Source organism: Pistacia vera, unplaced genomic scaffold, assembly GCF_008641045.1.
Source record: "Pistacia vera cultivar Batoury unplaced genomic scaffold, PisVer_v2 Contig246, whole genome shotgun sequence".
In the NCBI taxonomy this organism is placed as follows: Eukaryota; Viridiplantae; Streptophyta; class Magnoliopsida; order Sapindales; family Anacardiaceae; genus Pistacia; species Pistacia vera.
In genome coordinates this window covers 1,019,186-1,045,456 of record NW_022196053.1, presented here as the reverse complement: position 1 = coordinate 1,045,456, position 26,271 = coordinate 1,019,186, and the positions used below count along the sequence as shown (strand labels likewise).

General features: G+C 35.5%; 1 long non-coding RNA gene and 4 other non-coding genes across 5 annotated transcripts; 4 read left to right on the top strand and 1 right to left on the bottom strand.

The window, feature by feature from the left end:
* Positions 1-860: 860 nt before the first annotated feature.
* Positions 861-10,204, bottom strand: LOC116131960. The gene is made up of 3 exons (XR_004128336.1): positions 9,935-10,204; positions 3,027-3,174; positions 861-1,999 (listed from the first exon to the last, which is right to left on the bottom strand). It is a non-coding gene; the product is annotated as an uncharacterized LOC116131960 (long non-coding RNA).
* On the top strand, positions 2,064-2,135 carry TRNAP-UGG. Its single transcript has one exon. It is a non-coding gene; the product is annotated as a tRNA-Pro (tRNA).
* On the top strand, positions 3,560-3,631 carry TRNAP-UGG. The gene has a single exon. It is a non-coding gene; the product is annotated as a tRNA-Pro (tRNA).
* Positions 7,146-7,217, top strand: TRNAP-UGG. The gene has a single exon. It is a non-coding gene; the product is annotated as a tRNA-Pro (tRNA).
* Positions 10,205-24,760: 14,556 nt separating the features above from the next.
* Positions 24,761-24,832, top strand: TRNAP-UGG. The gene has a single exon. It is a non-coding gene; the product is annotated as a tRNA-Pro (tRNA).
* Positions 24,833-26,271: the final 1,439 nt, after the last annotated feature.

Genomic DNA, 26,271 nt, shown 5'->3' with positions numbered 1-26,271 from the left:
CATGAAAATAAAAAAGAGAGATATAATATTAATAAAATTAAATGTTTAATTTTCATTGTATTAAATTCTTAAATTGGTGAAAAAAAATATATCATAAAATTTTAAATATTTATTTTTAATTTTGAATCTATTAAATATGTTAATAAAAATTAATACGTTTGTAATTTTAAGGATATAATGGTTAATAAAATCATTAAGTTGCCTTTATTGTTAAAGTTAAATGTAATAAACATCATAAGGGTAGATAGGTCTTTTTAACAAACAATCACTTTTTCCATTAAATATACCCTAACAACAGCTAACAGATTGGGGTTATGTATTAACCTAATGGGCATGAGTGTGATTAACTCCTATATTAATAGAGTCTCTGAAAGTCAACACCTCAAAATCACACAACTTATAATAAACCAAAAACCATTCTTTCCATTTGATTGGAAAAAAAAAAGAAGATAAAAATAGAAGTTAAAACAGCACATCTGGACATGAAGTTCGGCCAAAGTTAGAAATTAGGATCATACCTCCAACAAGAAATCTAAACCAATGTCAGCATGGAACAGAGCCAAACTTTTTGTATGATCCACGGTCCCACAACTTTCCTTTTTATTTTGCTAAAGCTTTGGACACTCTTCCTGCCAGTGATACAGGTTAATCAAATGCATCAAAGAGTTAGACCAGAAGATATTGATCCTATAGACAAATTTAATTACAAATAATCGGAATACTACAAAACCAATGCATTAGTAAGAAAATTTACATTAACGCATCAATCAAGAGGGCATTTGGTCTAGTAGTATGATTCTCGCTTTGGTTGCGAGAGGTCCCGAGTTCAATTCTCAGAATGCCCCTTCCCTTGTCTTTCCTATTTTTATAGTTTAAAAAATTTTGCTTGCTCCCACACATTAGTTATAACACTATTTTACTTATCTATGCCATAAGTAAATATGGCCCAAAGTTGACTAACAATATACAAAACAAAATTTTGATGAATATATTACTTTTCTAGGAAGTCAGCAATATGGCCTAAAGTTGACTAAAAAGCTACAAATAAAATTTTGATGAATTCAGATACTGCATACAGGTTTTCTGACAAAATTCTCAACCAATATATGGAAAAAAAATAAACAAGTAGCAGATCTTGATTTCAAGGTTGTGTGGGAAACCTATAACCATACCGGTAACCCTTAAAAGACGTCAGATTACATGTATCTGCCTCAACATGCCAAACATGCACGTTCATGTTAATAAAATTAGAAGGCAAAATATGAGCATCGTTTCATGCCACTAAGTAAATCTGCACAGAAAATCCAAAGATGATATCCAATATGTTCCAACATTTCATAAGATTCAAAGTACCAAATGCAAATTCTTCCAAGGGATTTCTACCTTAACAGGGATATCACATCAAAATGCATTACAAGCCAGGACTGGAAAAATATTGGTCTTCTAGAGATGTTTACTAAGAATGCAACTCGAATGCTTGGAGAAGGAAAGGGATATTTATTTAAGTTTTGCAAGCAACAACCGGAGGGCATTTGATCTAGTGGTATGATTCTTGCCTTGGGTGCAGGAGGTCCCAAGTTTGATTCTTGGGATCCCCTTGTTTTTATTTTAGCTTTATAAGTCAAGATATTTAGTGGGTTGGCAACTGTACGTGCAACCTCAAAGTTCAGAGTGAAGAAATTTACCTAAACTTGCCAAACACTATAACTCACAACAGCAAAACAAAAGGGAGCACACGTGCAGTGCCTCATAGTGTAGAAGTACATTTGATAGCAAATTCAAAGATGGATTCCAATATGCACTGTGCACCCCTTTGCCAAAATCCTCTTACAAATCATTTGAACATCTGTTCCAACGGCTTTAACTGATCTAAAGTAACAAATAAAATTTCTTCTAAAGCTTTCCACACAAACATTATCTGGGGTATGACAAAGAACCGAATCAAAAAGCCACAATCCAAAAGAAGTTGATTCTGTAGAGATGAGTTTGATGTAAAAAACTGCAAAGCATTCAGGAAGAAAATAGATATGAATAAAGAATTAAGCATAAAAGTATCAACAAGTGGGCATTTGGTCTAGTGGTATGATTCTCGCTTTGGGTGCGAGAGGTCCCGAGTTCGATTCTCGGAATGCCCCCATCATTTTTTTCCCCTGACATGCATATTATATGACACTGCTTAAATATTATACAGGTATGCCTGTGAAAATGCATATTATATAGGGATGCCTGTAAAATTACAATATAATATTTGGGTGAATTTGCATACAGTTTTCATCTGACAAGATCCTTAACCAATAAATTGAAAATACAATATAACATTTCAGTGAATTTGAATGCAGTTTTTATCTGACAAGATTCTTAACCAATAAATTGAAAATACAATATAATGTTCCAGTGAGTTTGAATGCAGTTTTTATCTGACAAGATTCTTAACCAATAAATTGAAAATACAATATAATGTTCCAGTGAATTTGAATGCAGTTTTCATCTGACAAGATTCTTAACCAATAAATTGAAAATATAAATAAGTAGCAGATGTTTATTTTCGACATGTGCAAGATATAATTACACCTATAACCAAAAGTCATCAGAGCAAAGATATCTGCCGTAACCTGCCAAAAACTATAACTCATGGCAATAAAACAGAGTACATATACAGTACCAGTCTAATATTCTAAAACCAGAACAATTGGGAATTTGGTCAACTATCTCGCTTGGGTTTGGGAGGTCTAAGTATCTGATCATTGGAGGCCTCTATTTATTTGTACCTAAAAATGAACTAAATCATAGGGTTGGTGTTTCGTTCCCTACATCACAGTTTGAACCATGTAAGCATAGAGGAATTATCAAGCATAAAGACAACAACAGAACTACAAAATGAGTTAGTAAGGAATCCAGATATACCATGTCTTTTTAGAAAATATTATTTTTCAGTAAATCTGAAGAGACGAGAAAAATCAGGTGCTAATTACCCAAAAAAAAAAAAATCAGGTGCTGAAATCAAGGTGGGAAAGATAATACAATACCTGTACAATCTGATACCAGAACTATAGGTAGCAAAGGCTCCAGGTGACCCAAAGGTTTGAAAGCTATTTCTAAAACCCTTTTGCATAGCAGCTTACTAGGAGCATGAAACCAGAACTACATCAATACTCATTTTGATGGATTGGTTCACTGAAAATAAAAAATAATTGGACAGTAAGACATAAATTACAAATTAAACACACATCTGTCAATCACTACCCATTGGCATGAAATTTTGGATTAAAGATGATATCCAATATGTACTATAAATCTCACTCGGTTGACTTTCCAGGCACACATAAGCCCAACATATGAGCCACAAATTTTAAGAGATCCAAAGTTCCAAATGCAATTCTCTTCAAAAAGATCTCACATATATATACCTTATCAGAAAATAACATCTACAACTGCATTACAAACCACAAATCAGAAAAAGCTGCTACTCTACGGACAAGATTGATAAAAATGACCACAATGTTTGCAGAAAGAGAACTTGGCTTTAACAAGAAAATAAGCATTGCAAGCATCAACAATTGGGCATTTGGTCTAGTGGTATGATTCTCGCTTTGGGTGCGAGAGGTCCCGAGTTCGATTCTCAGAATGCCCCTGTTTTTTTTTCCCTAAATTATAGACTAAAATAGTACATTTTAGTCAAAACTGACAAATTTTACTGCACAACGATTGAGGAAAGAGAAATCAGTATAAATTATAATTTAAGAATGACATGCATCAACAAACAGGCATTTGGTCTAGTAGTATGATTCTTGCTTAGGGTGCGAGAGGTCCTGAGTTCAATTCTCGGAATGCCCCAACTTTTTTTTTCCATGAAAATGTTTAGTTCCTTGCATTAAGGTTTAATTTATAAAGGTGTACAATCTGGCCCAAAGTCAACATTATAAAATTTAACCAGAATTTTGTTATCAGCTTTCTGCAAAATTTCCAGTAAGTTTATCCACAACCCACCCTACAAGCACTAGTTTAAATTTCCTAACACCAGATCAACTTGCAAGTTATCTAGTCATTGTTAAGCACTCACTTGATCTAAAAACATAAAATTAGTAAAAAGCCTAATAATAGCATTTAAGCTCTAACTAGCCCTTCATGTGCTCTTGCACATGGACCAAAAATACTCACAATCAAAAGTATACAGTGTTAACAATTAGGGGGTGATTGTCTAAGCTTATAAGTTGGTGGTCAAACTAGCTTATAAACTCTAAAATTAAGCTGACCTGTTTGTTTATAACTTTTTTGAACTTATAATTTGATCAAGTATATTACCACATTATCCTTATTTAATTTTAAAATTCCATAGTATACCCTTGTTTAATGTAGTACCCTTTTTAGTCATTTTATAATAAAATGTACTTATAAGCCACATTTTACCAAATACGTTAATTACTTATCAGTCACTTAAGTACTTTAATCAAACACGTAATTGCTTAAAATTTCAAATGTTTATAAGCTAAAATTAGCTTATAAGCACTTATTGCTTATAAACTAATTTTCATAAGTTCAGACAAACACTTCCTTAATCTAAAGCTTAAACTAACAGATGGGCCCAACAATATCATTTATGCTCTAACAGTCAACTACTAGAAACCTTCATATAATTAAAAACAAATATGCATTAGTGTATGGAATTTATAATGAATAACTGCTGTTTTTTAATTGATTCATCTCCTGAATCAAGAATATTCATTCACATCATTCAGGTGAATGACAATATCTGTATCAAAATTTAGTCAAATATAAAGCAAGCAATTCAGAAATAAACAAGATACTATACAGAGATTGACAAAATATGCAGGAAATATTTTAAGCCCATGAACATCAGATCAGCTGGAAACATAGGGAAAAAAAAAAAAAGCCGGGCATCAAATATAATATATTTGCTGAACCACTAGTTTTTCTACGGGTTCACAAGGATGATTTCACAACCAAGAATCCTTAGAAAAAACAAAGAAATTAATTATTTTCAATCATACAATCTATAATTTCTGAGCATTAAACCTAGGTTTTATTTCCCCTTAAGGCAGCAATTTGGCATTTGGTTGAGTGCTATGACAGTCACTTTGGGTGCACAAGCCCCTTAGTTTAGTTCTTGGAAGTTAAACATTGTTTTAACCTAAAGATACACTGATTACAGGGTGTTCACTTCTCAAAATAACAGTTCAAAACATGAGTAAACTAATCTGACATAAAAACAAAGACTAAACTACAAAATTTGTTCATAAAGAATTTAGATAAACATATATTTTAGGACAAAATAATTTGACTAAAGAGAAAAACCAGCAGATGTTAATATCAAGGTGGGCAGCAAGTGTATTACCTTCACAATAAGTATACAACAAGACCAGTAATTAATGAAGCCAAAACAAGATCCAAAGGTCTGAGCCTTTTGTAATGTGCTCTACCAGGAGCACAAACGACACCAACAGCTAGAAACCAGAGATTGTCAATAGAAAACTAATTATTAATGGTATTAATCACAAGCCGAAAATTATAAACATCAAGAGTTGGGCATCTGTTCTAGTGGTATGATTCTCACTTCCGGTGCAAGTATGACGAGTTTGATTCTTGGAATAAGCCTACATTTTTTACTCAAAATCTAACAATACATAATTTAAAAAGTTTCAGATACTTTCTTTCACAGCCAAGATTCAACACCATTAAATTGAAAAAACAAATAAGCGGCAAACGTTGGCATTAAGGTGGCTAAGCTAGGATTATGCATGGAACCTCGCAGTCATCAAAAGGCCTTCGCTTTACATGAACAAACACATGTGTCCAAGGCAATGAAGCAATGGGTAGCCACACGTAGTTTCACAATATCTGAACAACAATTTGAAAGGAAAAATCAAAGACTCAATCAACAATAACCTATCAGGGTTTAGCAAGGGGCCTAATTTGAACTCAAGTTAGTTCAACAGCTTTGGAAGATTTATGTGCCCATATTCGATATCCCAAATGGAGGGTAAAGATAAAAAACTATTCGAGACAATCAAAAATGGAAAGTAATGGAAACCTATATATGGGCTTTTGACCAAATGCATCAAATTTTTTTGAAGAAAAATGCATAAGTTCTATAACATTCATGAAATAGAAATGCTGTCCTTTGATTGATACATCGACAGAATTAAGATTTGCTCAGCCTCTGGAATACGAGTAATGCTTTGATATATTCTGAGCCTGTTCCTGCCGAGCTAAGTGACACTGCTAGAATTTCAAAGGCTTCTGGTGTCAAGAAAGCAAGTTATTTTTAGTTCTACCTCTAATCAATAAAAAATGATCTTAGTCAACTTAATGCATATAAGGCTCACTATCAGAAAGACACAGACTAGACCGAAGTCCTTCCAATCAATAGTTGAAAATCAAATCATAGCACGATTATAGGTTTCAGAGATATGATCCTTAGAGATCCCACTCACATTGAAAAATTTTACTAAACCCCAATTGACCTCCATTTGAGTGATATAACAACTGCTAGTAAAACTAAAGTGTAAATGATCACTATTTACTGACAAATTGGTTCACCTGTATATAAAAGGAGAGCAACAAATATCCAGACTACCTAAGCAGACAAACCAAGAACTTCTCATATCCTTGGCATCAAATGTATATTGCTGTCAAAAAGTCAGGAGCTACAAGCAACCAAAATACACAAGGAAAAAGAAATACACAATTTTAACCAGAATTTCGTTAGAAAGGTAATGTCAGAACATGTGTCATTTCAGGCCTTACAGCACATAAAAGAACAATATATCCACAAACCATGGTTTAAGGGCTCCTTAAATCAACATGAATCAGACAATACCGACTGCACAGGATGATAAACCAAATTAAGCACATCAACCAAAGTAGAATCAGTAATTGGGGATTTGGTCCACTGGTATGATTCTCACTTAGGGTGCAAGAGGTCCCAAGTTTGTTGTTGGAATGCCCCTGCTTTTTATTCCTAAAACTATAGTTTAAAATACTCAGACAACAGTTTAGTTCCTTTATAACAGCTCAAATATGGTGTACCGGTTCAAAGTCAACTCCAAGAAATTTCAATGCACAATACATGGAGAAAGAGAAACTAATATTAACCTGAATCTAAGAAATGACAAGTATAGACAAATGGGCATTTGGTCTAGTGGTATGATTCTCGCTTTGGGTGAGAGAGGTCCCAAGTTCGATTCTCGGAATGCCCCAGCTTTTGTTTTTTCCCTAATTTATACTTTAAAATATTTAAAAGCTCTCGAAATTACGGTTTAAGCATAATGCTATACAAACAGAGTTGGAATCCCAATTTTGTATTCCAATGGCAGCTGATTTAAAATAGTTAGTTACATTGTTCAGTTCCTTGTATTACAATTTAAGCATGTAGATGTATAGACTGGCCCAAAGTAAACTCTATAAATGTAAATGGACAACGATTCATGAGAGAACAACAGGTATTAATCAGAAAGTACGCATGACCAGCATCAAGAAATGGGGAATTTGGTCTAGTGATATCATTCTTGCTAGGGGTGTGAGAATCCTGAGTTCAATTCTTAGAATACTCCTGTTTTTTTGTTCCCTAGATTTTAGTTTAAAATAGTCAGCAATGATGCTTAGCTCCTTGAACAGTTTAAATTATATGACTGTACAATCTGACACAAAGTCAACTCTACAAAATTTCTCAATGGATCTAAATATAGTTGTTTTCTGACAAAATTTCTAATCAATAAATTGAAATAATAAGTAACTAGCAGATGCTGATTTCAAGATGGGCAAGGTATAATCATAGCCTGAACCTCATAATGATTACAGGAAAGACATGTGCCTCAACCTGCCAAACACCCTAACTCGTGGCAATACAACACAAGGGACTATATATGTAGAAACTCATGGGTAGAAGTAAGTTTGACAAACAAATCAGAAGAATCAATTAACAATAATCAATATAGGCAATCAGAAATTTGTGAAAAGATTGCTGCCTAACTTTCCAGTAAGTTCATCTATATTCCATTCTACAAGCACTAGTCTAAATATTCTAACAATAGAACAGCTCAGAAATTAACGGCTCGCTGTTAAGCCACTACTTGACCTAAAGACTTAAATTAATAGATAAAAACCCAAAAATATATTTAAGCTCTAATACAGCTGCTCACATGCACCAAACATGCAAAAATTCAGCTCCTCTTTTAAGCCTCGCATCTTGAGATCCACATTGCCCTAGGTTTTAAGTGAACTCATTCTTGACACATTGCTAATGTATTGAAACCAGCATTTGAACAAATGATCAACTGACTTCCAAAAAGTTACCTCCAAAATCTTCATCAACAATTTATGAAAGAAAATGCACAAATTCTTTAAATTTAATAAATATAAATATTGTCCTGCAATTGATAAACCAACATATTTAAGATAACTCAAGCAGTTTGGGTAATCCTACGATATATCTTGAGCCAGCTTTTCTGCTGATAAGTGACAATGCTTAAAGAAATTCAAAAGCTTCTGATGTCAACAATCAAAAAGGCCATTTGATTATATTTGTAACTAACTAATTATGCCCTAAGTCAACTAAATGCATGTATACCTAACTCTCAAAAAGACACTGACTACACCCAGGTCCAGCCAATCAATAGTTGAAAATTAAATCCAAATAGTATGATTGTCAGATTCAGAGACTTGATCGTCGGAGACCCAACTCGCATAGGAATAGTCTATTAAATCCCATATCGCCATCCATTTAAGTTATATCACAACCACTAGAAAACTAAAGGTTAATGTTTAGCGTTGACTGAAAACTTGTTCACCAGTTAATTAAAAGAAGCAACAAAATATCCAGACTACCAATGCAGACAGCTCAATTCATTTTGTATGTAAACAGCATTCTGTTGATTGTAATACTTTAAGGTGAATTCAATAAAACACACTTTTTTCTCTGAAATTCTCTGTTACAAAGTCAGACAAGTGAATAATTTCCTCAAATCCTCGCACTCAGATGTAAACTCTTTAGAAAAGTCAGAAGCCACAACCAACTGAAGTACATGTGAGGAATAAAACACGCCACAACCAACTGAAGTACATGTGAGGAATAAAACACGCCACAACTTTTTCAACCAGAATTCCATCCGACAGGTAATTTTGGTACACAAGTCAATTCTGACATAAAATCACAAAAAAGAACAAAACATGGCACAGGCCAAGGTTCAATGGCACCTTAAGTCTACATTATGCAGATACAATCAATTCAAAAGGATGATAAACCAAATTAAACACGTCAACCACAAAGAAGCAGAATCAATAAGTAGGCATTTGGTCGAGTTGTATGATTCTCGCTCTCGGTGCGTGAGGTCCCGAGTTTGGTTCTTGGAATGCTCCATTTTGGATCATGGAAGTAAGCTGTTGATTTACCTAAACAGTCTTTTTCTTCTTCTTTTTATCTGTAGTTTGAAAGTAAGACAGTCTTTGTTTTTCTATTATTTTATAGTTTGGTACACTATTAAGAACCTAAGTCAACTCAAATCGTTCAAGGCAAAAAGCAATAATAATAGCAAACACTCAGTTTAACTACCACTTGTAATTTCCAAGTACTTAAGACCAAAACATGACAAGGTTAAGACAACCTAATTCCAGAAGTCAAATATGCTTTAGAACACCTAACCAATACTTTGACCTTCCTATATAAACATTCTGCACAAATGAAGCACACTGTAGAAAGACCTCAAACACATACACAATAAACAAACTCATCAAAACTAAACCATAAGGCATTACAACACTACATCTGTTTCAAGAAACATAACCCTATTAATTAATATTTAAAGGTAAATACTACCTAACATGAACTAATTAACATCAAACACTTGAATATTTGTTATTCGATTGAAGAGGAAAAAATATATAAAATTTTAGGAAGCTGTCAGTTTGTGCTACTTACAGCAGAAAGCGCGGTAGGCCTGAGAAGTGTGAGGCTCGGTTTGGCAGCTAGAAAAATATATGGCAAAGAAAAGTCAAAAGACCAAAGATAAGTATTTTAGCTTGAAGTCTAGAGGCTTCGAAATAGTTTTCCATTAATTTCCTCGATTTTCTCGGCAACCAAACGGACCGGAAGACTCCTGGAGCTGTGCGTAGACTTTATTGTCCTGACCGTCAAAGCTCGAGGATGAAGAAGCTGCTTTTTATTGCAACAAAATTGGTCCTTTTTTTTTGTTTTTTGTTTTTTTAACAATAAAACTCAATTTAATATTATCTTAACCTTGTTCAATTTGAATTTATATTTACAAGTGATTGAAATTCAAGCAAACAAATTGTCAAATTAAAAATTTAGATAGTTTGTAATAGATTAAATCAATGACACAGAGCCTTGATGCTGATCAATTATTGAAGAGATTAATAAAATAACATATTATTATGAATTAGTTTATTATGACATATCTTTGATTCAATGTAATTTAAAGGATTTGGTTAAAAGATAAAATTAATATTTTTATGATCAATTAATCAAAATCTTAAAATATAACTTTGTGTCTTAATTAACTCTGATTGACATAGTAATAATTGGAGAGGATATGAGTCCCTCTTTTATTTTAGTAGGAGTAGTTTTTAGTATAAGTAGTTAATAGGACTCTTATTTAACCTATAATTTTAAGATTATAAAAGATTTTTTTGATATACGTATAATTTGATACAGACACTCTTAATCATAAAAAAATGGTTCATAAAGATTAACCGAGGAATGTTAGGGCCAAAAACAGTCATTGACCCAAATTGGAAAAAGGGATTGACAATAAGAAAAATTCTAGGCCCAATCCCGATGCAGTCCAATCTAAAACTCATCGGATTAGGCCCATTTGATACGAGGTACAGTCGGCCCAAATCGTCTTGACACAAGCCTCTAGTACCAGTCCACTTCCTGGATCTATGAACGAATTCAAAGCCCACGGTTACCTACAGATCACATTCCTATTCGAACACAAGTAAAAGTAACAGATAAAAGTAGCCCACAACAACCCCAACTCCTCCAAGGTCCGTGTCAGAGTCATACCTAGACTCTTTTGTAAGTAAACGGTCTCATATACGCAGCGGAAACAAAACAAAAATTAATATAGAGATCGTTTACATGAGCTAAGATCAAGGGTATAATTTTACAATTCATATTAAAATAAAATCTGCAGAAAAATAAATATGAGTTTAAAGAAAACAAACGCACGTTGGAGGCTTCTCCAAATTTGTCAACGAATGTTTTGCTACCGATCCAAGTGTAGGATCGAACTCACATAGTCCACATGAAGACAATCTCAAAAGAACCAAAGAGGGATTTACTATATCCTCTTTGGCTTCAAGATTAAGAAGAAAGGAAATCAATTGAATTGATTTCTAAGCAAAAGTGTTTCTGCCGTGGGAGTGTATTTCAAAAGGAGCTGCTGTGTTTTTTTTTTCAAAGAAAAATTATGTCACATTTAATTAACACATTTTTCTTTTTATAGTCAATAATCATGTTGCCCTATTCCTATATGGAATATGTTTGGGCTCCAACCCAAATACCCCATGTTGCCAAACACTCCCAATTTGATATTTTATTTTTTCCATCATTATCTCAATTAAATCAATTAATATATATTAACATTTACCAATAATGATAATATATTTAAATATGTGCGAACACACATTTAAACGTAATTTCACTTATTTAATTTTTCTAACAAATTAAATAAAGGCTACGACCTCAGCAAATTTAATTACACTGTGAAATTACCAAAATACCCTTTCGCCTTAAAAGATGAAAACGCACTTCTTTCTTCTTGGATCTTAAATTATCTTCTATGTGTGTGACTCATAGGCTCCTCATCATATCGACAGTGTATAGTATCGCGATTAACACCAATTAATCATCTCACTAATACACAGACCAAGATTGGCCCCTAGCAAGGTATCATGGCCACCCGATAGATTCGGAGTCAGCAAAGTAGCCACCTGTCAACGATATGGTTACTGTGCAATTCGATCCTTTCATTATACGTTATCTCGACGAGACGAAGGCATAGAAATAGTGTCAACCTTCTGTTACTCTCGATATTATTTATTCAGTTTCTGGACCAATGACCCGTATTATAAACTGGATAGAGCAACAACTCAATCCCACTGTGGCCATAGTTTTAGTGTCATTGTCATATACTGAATTACGCTGTGAGATAACTTTCTCCCATACCCGGGAGTGATGAATCCTTTGTCAATCCATCATAGTATTGATACACTCCTTGATGCAGCCAATCACTACCGTATTGACAGCTTTGAAAAGAACCGCGTTAGGCTAGTGTCAAACTACACCAATCGGTGCACAAGGCACTCCGGTGATCTCAAGTCTAAGGATCACATGCACCACCATTCGTTAAAGGATTTGTTCCATAGACATTGGGGTTACCATCCCTATGGAATCCTCTGGTGGGTTAGTCTAGTGAACTTGCTGTGGTGTAATCGCCTACAACAAGCACCCATGTGTTGCACCGGGTTGTCACCAAACAACCTTGACAAGTGAGATCAGTCACTGCCTTTCGATAGGGTCGTTCAACACTATGATAGCCTTACCATATTATCTGTGCCTTTACTTCAGAATAATACTGGGGCTATGGACGTTTCTAGAATGGTCACCATATGTGCTCATAGGGGTCTCACTATCAAGATTTGAAACACTTGATACCCTCGTCACGGTTTTACCATTCTAAGGACATATATCAATACATATTGCAATAATAATGATTTACGCGATATAGTATAAAATGTCTTTTATTGATTAATGAACATTATTACAAAGAGTCAATTCCACAATAATTGATTGGCTCTAGGACACCAACTCCAACATCTTTTTCACACTAAGATAATGGGACCAGAGGATATATCCCAAGAGGGAACAGATTACTATGAGAACTCCTAATCCTGCTAGGATTGGGAGACCAGACAGTCACTATTTAAACAGAGGTCAGACCTCACAAGGTAGATTACACTACACCTACAGACCCCGGAGTTCTAGCTTGAGAACTTCACATCACAGCTGTAGTCACAGTCCCCGACTAGACTTCTGGTAACCTCTCTATTCCTTAGCCCTCACCAAATCAGCCTTTCAGCCTTGCTGACTTGAGCGTCGGATTGCCTACGACAAACACCACCCCGGTGTTTTCCGTCACTTCACGTGTGTAGGTACAACAAATTGCTAGTGGCCTCAACCTCACGGGATCAGTCCCTCCTTCCGTATAGGTAGATTTTTACGTCTACAGTTTGGCGCCCACTATGGGGCCTCTAGCAATCATTCGGTTTAACAAACCTTGCTACTTAAAGGAACTTTCCATGGCTGACAATTCTGACGATGCTAACCCTGATCTCGAGGCCAAACTGGAAGCTCTGAATGCCTTCATACAGCAGAACTCAGATAAGGTGGCTGCACTGGAAGCTGAGAATACTACAATCCGGACCGAAAACGTCTCCATCAAGGCCGAAAACTAGTCTCTGAAAGAAAAGGTAAGTCAGTTTTATGACCTTGAGCTTCTGCCTTCTCAGGTACCACCCAATCGATTTCGCGCCTCGGTTCCATCAATGCAACCCCTCCAAACCCTAGAGCTTAGACCTGTGGCCTCAGATAAAAGGTTACATCAACTATGTTCGTCGGTGGTTGATGATTCAGTCTTGACCCATGGAGAAAAAGATTTGCCAGCGGAACCCCACTCGGCCGAACCATCAGAAGATCAAGGTGTCCAATCGATAGAAAGCCCACTCCAACAAGAATCACCCATCCTAGCCATCCCACCTCACCTCCAGTCAAGCTTCCTTAAACCAAACCCATTCAGCTCGGCTCACCCTCGCGGGTCGAACGGCCACCCACATCAAACCATCCCGCTCGAGTGCATCCATCCCGATGGACCGAACGAGTAGCAAACAACCCCCCTGACTATCCATGTAGGGCTAAAAACTCGATTAGTTATAATGGGAGTTATCCAGCCAGAGGGAATGAACGGTGATCCAAGCTACTAGGCGATACATGAAGGAATAATCCACCAAGCAACACCACGCGGAATGACCCAACAAAATTTGCTGAATGTAATGGCCGACCGAGTCAAACAGTCAAACAGGATGACCTAATGGTACCACCCTCTCCCATGGAATAGATTTTGGCTAAGAGGCTGGCCGATGTAGAGGCAGTGATGAGGCGCATACCAAGGATGTTGATCCCCACCAAGAAGAGTAGGCCCTATTGCTACGTTGACTCGCCTTTTGTAGATACGATCACCTTAGCCGACATGCCCCACAAATTTAACATCCCTGGCATGAAACCCTATGACGGCACAACTGACCTAGATGATCACATAGCCTCGTACAAGCAGTGAATGTTCACTATTTCGATACCCCAAGTGCGGAGGGAAGTCTGCATGTGTAAGAGTTTCAGTTCAAGCTTGTCTGGTCCAACACTTCAGTGGCACACAAATCTCCCAAACAGTTCCATCGACTCATTCACACAGCTCACCGATACCTTTGTGGAGCAGTTCACCAGCAGCAAAAAACTCGAGAAACTATCGATTGACCTATACAGAGTATACCAGAGAAGGGGGGAGCCACTGAGAGAGTATGTTAGTGGAATTCAACAAGGAAAAGATTTCCATCCCTTCTTATAACCCTGAGACAACCATATATGCCTTCAGGAAGGGTCTCCTCCCGGATGGAGAGTTAGACAAAGAGCTGATAAAGCTTGGCTGCACCGCGATGGAGGACGCCTTGACCAAAGTAGTGATTCAGATAAGGTGGGAAGAAGATGAGATGAATCGGGCAGTACTGATAAGCATTCATAATATCTATATATTTATTATATTTCCTCATGTTTTAATGGTTATAAATGCTTAAATCTTGGTTTTGATTATGTTTCGTATTTTATGGAGCAGATTGAGGAGTTAAATCAAATTGAATTCAAAATCAAGAGTTTTGGAGAGAAAAAATCAGAGCTCAAAAAGAGATACATTCTAGAAGTAGATTTTGCTTAAAGCGTGGGCACGTCCTGTTTTCCCAGAATGTTCACAAAAGCAGTCAGCAGATAAAGCATGGGCGCGCCTTACTGGATCCGAGATTCTGACCTAGGGTTACGAATTTGTTGGAGAAAAAGATATGCATGACAGTTAGAAAGATTTATTTACCCTTTCTTAATCTCTAGGATTTGCCAAGACTCCCTATTTTGGTGGGATTTGCTTTTAATTTGTTTCCTGATCTAGATAGGGTAACTATTATTAGATGGAGTTATAAATAGGGAGATTATTCACAAGAAAAGGGGGGACATCTATCTCTACCTCTCTTTCTGCTCTTTTCTTTAGGCTTTCTTTTAATTATGAGTAGCTAAATACTTTTCTTCCAGCTGAAGGATAACTAAAGTTTTGGTTCTTCAAGAATTGTGAGATCTAAATAATTTTTAGTGTTCTTTTATTTCCTCATTATTTATGTATCTTCTATGTTTATTATCGATTATTGTCTTGATTGATTGATGCAAAGGGCCCGTTGTTCAATTATCAGGTTAATAAATTGCCATTTAGAACTTTAAATTCGTAATTGTTTAAGTGTTCTAATATTAGTGGTAAAATAATATAGTTGATTATAAAGGGATTTTCGATTTATGTTATGAAGATGTATAATCTAGTGTAAATGAATCGAGCTTGTGTATTTGTTGGCTAGAATTGGTAGTCTCTCTAATTATTAATGCTGTCGATAGATTAAATCCTAAGAGCTTGTTTAGGGTTGTGGCTAGAATTGGTAGTCTCTCTAATTATTAATGCTGTCGATAGATTAAATCCTAAGAGCTTGTTTAGGGTTGTTTATTGACAAGGGAAGTAATCAAAGAGCTTGTTTTGGTTATCGAGAAAGTAAGGAGAGATGGGTTGTTAGAGCTTGTTAATAACCATAACCAATTGGGTAAAGAATAGAAGATTTTATCCTTGTATCTGTGGTCAATTCTCTGAACCAATTCTAAAATTATACCTTTGGTTGGATATTTGCATGATATTGATTTTTCCTTAATTTTTAGTTGATTATAATTGCTTTCTTTTTATTTCACTTCGAAATTTCAAAACCCCCCTTTTTCTTTGCTTTAATTTTCATTAAAATAAATCTACCCAAACTCTGTGGATACGACCTTGCTCATCACTGTTACAATTTATATTTTTTTGAGAGTGAGAATTTTATTATTTGTTGGAACAAATTCGTAACCCTAGGTCAAAAACCTCGGATCCAGTAAGGCGCGCCCACTCTTTATCTGCTGACTGTTTTTATGAACATTCTGGAAAAACAGGACGTGCCCACGATTTAAGCAAAATCCGCTTCTGGAATGTATCTCTTTTTGAGCTCCGATTTTTTCTCTCCAAAACTCTTGATTTTGAATTCAATTTGATTTAACTCCTCAATCTACTCCACAAAATACGAAACATAATCAAAATCCAAGATTTAAGCATTTATAACCATTAAAACATGAAGAAATATAACAAAAATATAGATATTATGAATAATTATCAAATTCCCCCACACTTAAACAATGCTTGTCCTCAAGCATACAATAGCTCAAGTTCGTCACCTTTTCTCATCATCGTTCCTTCTTCTATCTTTACTCATCCTCTATAATCCAAATCACCATGCCTTAAAGATTTAAATCTAAAGACAAATAAGAAACGAGAAATTTCATAGAGTAAATTCTTATAAACCACATCCATGAACAATTACCTCAATGATCTTCAAGAAATCAAAATGCAATAGGATCTAACACCCTCTAATTGGATTCACTCAATACGCTCAAAGTGTTTAGGGGATCAATGAACTCTCAAGTCAAAACATAGAAGATCTTTACCATAAGCTTGCTAATATATCACGTCTTTATTATCAATGGATTGAATTGAATGCAAAAAATCTAAGGGTCTTAAATGGGTTGTAACGGGGCTTGAGTAAGGTGCGGTGAGAAGGAATTTTTAGGTACTTTTATCAAAGGAATTATACCAACTTCTTCACATAAAGCACAACTCAATAACGTCAAATGTTTTCTTCAGTCAATTCACTTCCAAACAATTGTAATTGCACAACTTTTCTTTCTTCATGGCCCCCTATTTTTTCTTTTCTTTCTTTCTTTCTTTTTTTTTTTTTCACAAAACCAAGGCACTTGTAACTTGGATCACTTTATTTCCAGCATCTTTCAATCCTTTCAAAGATAATTTGAAGCTTCATGTGAACAAGCTAGTATGATCCTTCAATTCAAGGTTCAAAAGAGGGAAATTGTCAAAAGAATGGGTTGACAGTGCTTATATCATGGTTAACTTCCAACAAAAGGGCCAAGGTTCAAAATTGGCTTTCCAAGGTAAAAATCAAGGTAGGCTTTTTAAGAAAGCTAAATGGCTTCACCTAAATGCCCTTATTAATTCAATGCATCCAATTCAACAATGTAGTCTCCTGACATGCATAACAAAGCAAGTTCTAGAAAAATCAACTATGTATGTCTATCACTCAATTAGGAAAATGGAGCGTAATATAATATGAATGTTCATTGGCTCAAAAGGGCACAAAAAGGGTCATTTGCATTAGATCCCACACATTTTCCATTCAATCAATCATCAAGAGCAATTAATCACTGCGTAGTAAATAAGAATTCAACTATTCATGCTAATCCCTTATTACGCCTCAATTTATCTCAATAATTCACAATAATCCAGATCATTTAAGACAGGCATCGATAGAATCTAGAATTTAGAAGAGAATGATTACGAACAAGAACTGAAGTATCACTTGGATTTTTGAAAATTTTCTTGGAAAATGACGCAAAAATTGATCAAAAGGGAGCTAAAAGTGAAGTTCAAAGTAGTGTCAAATTCATATGTCAAAGACCCTCCCCCACACTTAATCCATACATTGTCCGCAATGCATCAAAAGTAGATGCTCAAAAACTATAAAAGAACAAGAGTAAGTAGAAAACTCCCCTGAAAATGTTGAGCATCAGCCAAGATATCAGTCATGTGCGTGAGGGTGAAGGTGGTGTGAATCCCATGTAGGCAAAGAAAGCTGTCATGTTTCTATCTAATCTGGCAACTTGGTGCACGAGTCGCGCAAGCTGATCGCGAAATTTTTCTTGGGAAGATACAACGGACGTGGAAGGCAAGTCTGTAGATTCTTCAACCTCGTCATCATCATTGGTATCAAGGAGCTTGCGTTATGGTCGTGTCAGAACGGGTCCTGGTGGATAAAAATAGAAGATACCCTATTTTCTTCCAATTAAACCCATCCCCTCCAAACAATGTAAGTCTAAGGGCAACATCTTACAAGCAACATGAAGATCATTATTCTCAAGATCAATCAATTTTTCATGAACAGCTAAGTGGGTGATTAGTGAACCTAAAATCAACAGACGCTTGTTTTTTAGGACACCAGTAAATTGTGAAGCTGACCAACACCCAAGATTTACTTTGATTTTGTGTTGCATGCACCACAGAAAATAAAATTCAGCCTTTGACAACACAGCAGCAGAATCTTTCCTACCCGAAAAAGTAAAGGCAAGAAACCTATGAATGTATTTCAAGACAGGATCACGGAGGTAGGTATCTTTGGATTTACTTGGGTCATAGTGATCTGCAGTGGACAGAGTGTTATACAATCTAACCGGTTCAAAGGCCTCACTAAAATCACAAGAACTGTTCAAGTATTCATCAGACTTAGCATATTCTTCAGAGATAAACCGGAAGGCAATGTTGAATTCAGTGATTGAGAGCTTAAATTCTTTTCCCATTAATCTAAACTTGACTACTGGTGGGTTGTGAAGTGTGAAATTATCAGGCATGTTGAACTCAAAAGTAGTGTAAAATTCTTTGACTAGTTCAATAAATGTCGGGCAAGTAATGCAAAAGTAAGTTTGCCACCCTATGTTGTCAATGAGCGCAAACACAGCAGTGTGGATATTCAAAGCTTCCATTGTAGGGTGATGAATATACTTACAGGGGATTATTGACCGCTTACAGATGTCCTANCTTAATCCATACATTGTCCTCAATGTATCAAAAATAGATGCTCAAAAACTATAAAAGAACAAGAGTAAGTAGAAAACTCCCCTGAAAATCTTGAGCATCAACTAAGATATCAGTCACGTGCTTGGGGGTGAAGGTGGTGTAATGTTGAGCTGGGTGAAGGAGGCAGTCGTTCAACCAAGAGAACAATTGGAATAAGGCGTGGGCACATTGTATTCAAAGATCTCGTCTGGTTTGTTGCCTAATTCCATGATTCAAGATTTTCCATAAGGCGTGCCCACGGGTTACGAAAATCATCTTCTGGCAAAAAAAAATTTGAAAGAAAATCAAATGCACTCCGAAAAATGATTAAAAAAAACTAAAAATAATCTAAATAAAATAAAGAAAACAAGGAAAGTAAGACAAAAAGTTGGGTTGCCTCCCAAAAGCGCCGTTCTTTAACGTCTTTGGCTAGACGTTGCCACCTCTTAATCGCCATAAGTCAGACATTCCAAAAATTGAAGACACATCATTAGGGTACCTCATGGCATCATAAATATTAAATTTAATAATTTTACCATCAAATTCCATTGTGAGTATACCATCATGCACATCAATTTTTGTCCTAGATGTTTTTAGAAATGGCCTTCCTAGTAACATTATTGTTGAATTAGAAGAGTCATCTTCTTCCATGTTAAGAACATAAAAATCAGTAGGAAAGACCAACCCATTAACTTGTACTAAGACCTCCTCCAAAACTTCTTCAGGATATACATTAGACCTATCAGCAAGTTGAATAATCACAGCTGTTTCTTTTAATGAACCAATATTCAAAGATGAATAAATAGAGAGAGGCATGCCATTTATTGAAGCTCTTAGATCTAGCATTACTTTCTCAATCCTAACATCACCTATTTTGCAAGGGATAGTAAACATACCTAGGTCCTTGCATTTTGGAGGTAATTTTTTTCTGGAGGACGGTTGAAACATTTTCCCCCATACTTATCTTTTCATTACCTTTCAAATTCCTCTTGTTGGTGCACAACTCCTTGAGAAATTTAGCATATCGAGGCACTTGTTTAATTGTATCAAGTAAGGGAATATTTACCTCAACCTTGCGAAAAGTTTCAAGAATTTACTTCTCTTCCTCTTCTTTCTTGGATTTAGTCAATCTAGTAGGAAAGGGAGGATTTGTCACCAATGCCTTTGGTTGTTCACTATCGAGTCCTCTAGGTTGGTCAGTTTGAGGTTGAGGAGCAACTACTTCTTTTTCAATTTCTTCTCCAAGTGCTGCCTTACTGGGTTCCTTCAACTTCTTCCCGCTTCTCAAGGTAATTGCACTAGCATTTTGTTTTGGGTTAACAACAGTTTGTGAGGGCAATTTACCTTGAGATTCCAATTTGCTCATAGAAGATGCCAGTTGACTCATTTGATTCTCCAATTGCTGAATGCTTGTTCTTGTCTCCTGTTGAAATTGTTGCGTGTTAGTTGCAAGTGATTTAACAATTTCTTCTAGAGACATACTTGAACTTGTGGATGTTTGTTGTGGTGGTGGAGCAGGTAGTCTAGGCTAAAAGTGTTGGAATTGTGGTCTTGCTCCATAGATGAAATTGGGATGATCTCTCCATCATGGGTTGTAGGTATTTGAATAGGGATCATATTTCCTTTGTGGTGGGCTTGGAAATCCTCCAGCTGCATTGACATGCTCATAAGAATCATCTCAAAATGTAGGGCACATGTCAGTTGGATGACCGATGTAGCACAAATCCTGCAAGCTTTCACTTGTTACATATTTCCTACAGCTAACCGTTGAACAATAGAAGTTAGATTGGATATTTGATTTTCAAGGGAAGATATTCTTACCTCATTCACCCTTATTGGAGATGTGTCCTACCTGAATCCAAATTGTTGTGAGTTAGCGGCCATGATGGAGATCAAATCTCTAGCGTCACGAGGAGTTTTGTTCACTATGGCACCTCCACTCGCTGCATCCATCATCTTCCTTTCCATGGGTAGGAGCACTTCGTAGAAATATTGAATGAAGAGCTGTTTAGAAATTCCATGTTATGGACAGCTTGCGCAGAGTTGCTTAAATCTTTCCCAATACTCATGAAGGGTCTCTGTATCTTTCTATTTGATTCCACATATCTCCCATATGATGCCAGCAGCTCGTGAGGCAGGGAAAATTTTATCAAGAAACAATCTCACCATCTCCATCCATGTGGTTATGGAGCCAGGGGGCAAATAAAATAACCAATCCTTTGGCTTTTCAGTCAGCGAGAATGGAAAAGCAAGTTATTTGATTTGTTCTTCGGTCACTCCTTGCGGATTCATGCTTGAACACACCACGTGGAATTCCTTCAGATGCTTGTGAGGATCTTCATTCTCAAGACCACAAAAAGTTGGGAGCAAATAGATCAATCCAGATTTTAACTCAAAACCCACTTCCAAAGCTGGATATGTAATGCAAAGTGGCTGTTGATTTACATTTGGTGCAGCCAATTCCCTTAAAATTCTCTCTTGATTGGCCATTGCTTCTTCTAATTCAGAGTCACTAGATGAATCAACCAAATCAGGTACTAAATTAAATCCAGGGGATGAGGATGAAGATGCTTGTTTGTCATGAAATTTAGCTTCCTTCCTCAACTCTCGAGCCGTCTTCTCAATCTCAAGATCGTATTGGAGTTCACCTGCACGAGAAGAACGAAGCATTAAAATAAATCTAATTAACACCAATCCCCGGCAACGGCGCCAAAAATTTGGTGGGTGTCAAATCCAACAAATAATAAAATTCTCACTCTAAAAAAAAATACAAATTGTAACAGTGATGAGCAAGGTCGTATCAACAGAGATTTGGTAGATTTATTTTAATGAAAATTAAAGCAAAGAAAAGGGGGGTTTTGAAATTTCGAAGTGAAATAAAAAAGAAAGCAATTATAATCAACTAAAAATTAAGGAGAAATCAATATCAGGCAAATATCCAACCAAAGGTATAATTTCAGAATTGGTCAGAGAATTAATCACAGATACAAGGATAAAATCTTCTATTCTTTACTAAATTGGTTATGGTTATTAACAAGTTCTAACAACCTGTCTCTCCTTACTTTCTCGATAACCAAAACAAGCTCTTTGATTACTTCCCTTGTTAATAAACAACCCTAAACAAACTCAAAGGATATAATATATAGACAACATTAATAATTAGAGAGACTACCAATTCTAGCCAACAAATACACAAGCTCGATTCATTTAGACTAGATTATATATCTTCATAACATAAATCGANTATAATGAATAACTGCTGTTTTTTAATTGATTCATCTCCTGAATCAAGAATATTCATTCACATCATTCAGGTGAATGACAATATCTGTATCAAAATTTAGTCAAATATAAAGCAAGCAATTCAGAAATAAACAAGATACTATACAGAGATTGACAAAATATGCAGGAAATATTTTAAGCCCATGAACATCAGATCAGCTGGAAACATAGGGAAAAAAAAAAAAAGCCGGGCATCAAATATAATATATTTGCTGAACCACTAGTTTTTCTACGGGTTCACAAGGATGATTTCACAACCAAGAATCCTTAGAAAAAACAAAGAAATTAATTATTTTCAATCATACAATCTATAATTTCTGAGCATTAAACCTAGGTTTTATTTCCCCTTAAGGCAGCAATTTGGCATTTGGTTGAGTGCTATGACAGTCACTTTGGGTGCACAAGCCCCTTAGTTTAGTTCTTGGAAGTTAAACATTGTTTTAACCTAAAGATACACTGATTACAGGGTGTTCACTTCTCAAAATAACAGTTCAAAACATGAGTAAACTAATCTGACATAAAAACAAAGACTAAACTACAAAATTTGTTCATAAAGAATTTAGATAAACATATATTTTAGGACAAAATAATTTGACTAAAGAGAAAAACCAGCAGATGTTAATATCAAGGTGGGCAGCAAGTGTATTACCTTCACAATAAGTATACAACAAGACCAGTAATTAATGAAGCCAAAACAAGATCCAAAGGTCTGAGCCTTTTGTAATGTGCTCTACCAGGAGCACAAACGACACCAACAGCTAGAAACCAGAGATTGTCAATAGAAAACTAATTATTAATGGTATTAATCACAAGCCGAAAATTATAAACATCAAGAGTTGGGCATCTGTTCTAGTGGTATGATTCTCACTTCCGGTGCAAGTATGACGAGTTTGATTCTTGGAATAAGCCTACATTTTTTACTCAAAATCTAACAATACATAATTTAAAAAGTTTCAGATACTTTCTTTCACAGCCAAGATTCAACACCATTAAATTGAAAAAACAAATAAGCGGCAAACGTTGGCATTAAGGTGGCTAAGCTAGGATTATGCATGGAACCTCGCAGTCATCAAAAGGCCTTCGCTTTACATGAACAAACACATGTGTCCAAGGCAATGAAGCAATGGGTAGCCACACGTAGTTTCACAATATCTGAACAACAATTTGAAAGGAAAAATCAAAGACTCAATCAACAATAACCTATCAGGGTTTAGCAAGGGGCCTAATTTGAACTCAAGTTAGTTCAACAGCTTTGGAAGATTTATGTGCCCATATTCGATATCCCAAATGGAGGGTAAAGATAAAAAACTATTCGAGACAATCAAAAATGGAAAGTAATGGAAACCTATATATGGGCTTTTGACCAAATGCATCAAATTTTTTTGAAGAAAAATGCATAAGTTCTATAACATTCATGAAATAGAAATGCTGTCCTTTGATTGATACATCGACAGAATTAAGATTTGCTCAGCCTCTGGAATACGAGTAATGCTTTGATATATTCTGAGCCTGTTCCTGCCGAGCTAAGTGACACTGCTAGAATTTCAAAGGCTTCTGGTGTCAAGAAAGCAAGTTATTTTTAGTTCTACCTCTAATCAATAAAAAATGATCTTAGTCAACTTAATGCATATAAGGCTCACTATCAGAAAGACACAGACTAGACCGAAGTCCTTCCAATCAATAGTTGAAAATCAAATCATAGCACGATTATAGGTTTCAGAGATATGATCCTTAGAGATCCCACTCACATTGAAAAATTTTACTAAACCCCAATTGACCTCCATTTGAGTGATATAACAACTGCTAGTAAAACTAAAGTGTAAATGATCACTATTTACTGACAAATTGGTTCACCTGTATATAAAAGGAGAGCAACAAATATCCAGACTACCTAAGCAGACAAACCAAGAACTTCTCATATCCTTGGCATCAAATGTATATTGCTGTCAAAAAGTCAGGAGCTACAAGCAACCAAAATACACAAGGAAAAAGAAATACACAATTTTAACCAGAATTTCGTTAGAAAGGTAATGTCAGAACATGTGTCATTTCAGGCCTTACAGCACATAAAAGAACAATATATCCACAAACCATGGTTTAAGGGCTCCTTAAATCAACATGAATCAGACAATACCGACTGCACAGGATGATAAACCAAATTAAGCACATCAACCAAAGTAGAATCAGTAATTGGGGATTTGGTCCACTGGTATGATTCTCACTTAGGGTGCAAGAGGTCCCAAGTTTGTTGTTGGAATGCCCCTGCTTTTTATTCCTAAAACTATAGTTTAAAATACTCAGACAACAGTTTAGTTCCTTTATAACAGCTCAAATATGGTGTACCGGTTCAAAGTCAACTCCAAGAAATTTCAATGCACAATACATGGAGAAAGAGAAACTAATATTAACCTGAATCTAAGAAATGACAAGTATAGACAAATGGGCATTTGGTCTAGTGGTATGATTCTCGCTTTGGGTGAGAGAGGTCCCAAGTTCGATTCTCGGAATGCCCCAGCTTTTGTTTTTTCCCTAATTTATACTTTAAAATATTTAAAAGCTCTCGAAATTACGGTTTAAGCATAATGCTATACAAACAGAGTTGGAATCCCAATTTTGTATTCCAATGGCAGCTGATTTAAAATAGTTAGTTACATTGTTCAGTTCCTTGTATTACAATTTAAGCATGTAGGTGTACAGACTGGCCCAAAGTAAACCCTATAAATGTAAATGGACAACGATTGATGAGAGAACAACAGATATTAATCAGAAAGTACGCATGACCAGCATCAAGAAATGGGAAATTTGGTCGAGTGATATCATTCTTGCTAGGGGTGTGAGAATCCTGAGTTCAATTCTTAGAATACCCCTTTTTTTGTTCCCTAGATTTTAGTTTAAAATAGTCAGCAAAGATGTCTAGCTCCTTGAACAGTTTAAATTATATGACTGTACAATCTGACACAAAGTCAACTCTACAAAATTTCTCAATGGATCTAGATATAGTTGTTTTCTGACAAAATTTCTAATCAATAAATTGAAATAATAAATAACTAGCAGATGCTGATTTCAAGATGGGCAAGGTATAATCATAGCCTGAACCTCATAATGATTACAGGAAAGACATGTGCCTCAACCTGCCAAACACCCTAACTCGTGGCAATACTACACAAGGGACTATATATGTAGAAACTCATGGGTAGAAGTAAGTTTGACAAACAAATCAGAAGAATCAATTAACAATAATCAATATAGGCAATCAGAAATTTGTGAAAAGATTGCTGCCTAACTTTCCAGTAAGTTCATCTATATTCCATTCTACAAGCACTAGTCTAAATATTCTAACAATAGAACAGCTCAGAAATTAACGGCTCGCTGTTAAGCCACTACTTGACCTAAAGACTTAAATTAATAGATAAAAACCCAAAAATATATTTAAGCTCTAATACAGCTGCTCACATGCACCAAACATGCAAAAATTCAGCTCCTCTTTTAAGCCTCGCATCTTGAGATCCACATTGCCCTAGGTTTTAAGTGAACTCATTCTTGACACATTGCTAATGTATTGAAACCAGCATTTGAACAAATGATCAACTGACTTCCAAAAAGTTACCTCCAAAATCTTCATCAACAATTTATGAAAGAAAATGCACAAATTCTTTAAATTTAATAAATATAAATATTGTCCTGCAATTGATAAACCAACATATTTAAGATAACTCAAGCAGTTTGGGTAATCCTACGATATATCTTGAGCCAGCTTTTCTGCTGATAAGTGACAATGCTTAAAGAAATTCAAAAGCTTCTGATGTCAACAATCAAAAAGGCCATTTGATTATATTTGTAACTAACTAATTATGCCCTAAGTCAACTAAATGCATGTATACCTAACTCTCAAAAAGACACTGACTACACCCAGGTCCAGCCAATCAATAGTTGAAAATTAAATCCAAATAGT